Raw genomic sequence first — 1016 nt, 5'->3', positions numbered from 1 at the left:
ATATATATAGATTAATATATTTTTTTATTTTACTGTCACAGCTCTAACCCTCCTTTCTATTGGCTTGGGACCGGCAAAAGGGATCTATTTTTAGCCATAGAAATGTTTTTATTAACATCCCATCATGGATCAGTCAGCAGCAGCAGTATTCATTTCATGTCTGGATGGGATGATATCTACCTGCAGCAGGGAGAGACACAGCGTGAAGAAGCCTCCTGTYGGTGCTCTGGGACCGGGGAGGAGGAGCTCTCAGCAGCACAATGGAGAAATGTGTTCACGACAGAGTCTCTCAGTTTCAATAACACCAGAAAAAGAGTCGCTAGATTTTCACTAGTCACTTTTCTGAATAACAGTCTCTAGAGGGTCTGAAAAGTCTGTAAATATAGCGAGGAAGTCACTAAATCAGCACCGCTGTGTTCCACAACCCACCACCTCTCATGTCAGTGAGCAGCTTGTCGGGTCGATTACGTCACACATTGGAGCGGTCAAATTATCGTACATTATGGGATTTTTGGGATTATTGATCGTACATCGTACAGAGGGCCAAATTAKCGTACAAATACRATAATTATCGTACACCTGCCAACACTGGCACCAATCAACATGAAATTTGGCAGGGCTGTAGATGAGTCTGACCATAGAAATGAATACGTAGAAGCCTCGTTGACTGTGTCGGTCCGCTGCTGTGACAAGCTGTGAGTCCGCCATATTGGAGGTACCGCTGCGCTGTGAACTACTRCAAATGAATGGACTTTGTTTCATAATGCRCATTTTAACAGAGATTTACGTTAATACGGCACCATCATTTATTCAAACACACACACATACATGCGCACACACACACAATTTGAGRAAAACAGGTACCAAAAACAATGTATTAAAACTTCTTACAGGACTACAAAATACGACTTTATTGATCCCACACACAATTAATTTGTTTCATAAGATGTAAAGGTAAATTAGAGTAAAAATCAATTTATGTTACAATTTGTATTATTATATGAATTGTATTGAAT

The sequence above is a fragment of the Austrofundulus limnaeus genome, unplaced genomic scaffold (genome assembly GCF_001266775.1).
Source record: "Austrofundulus limnaeus strain Quisiro unplaced genomic scaffold, Austrofundulus_limnaeus-1.0 Scaffold168, whole genome shotgun sequence".
Taxonomy (NCBI): Eukaryota; Metazoa; Chordata; class Actinopteri; order Cyprinodontiformes; family Rivulidae; genus Austrofundulus; species Austrofundulus limnaeus.
The sequence above is the reverse complement of the archived record's forward strand: the minus strand, read 5'-3'. Positions refer to the sequence as shown.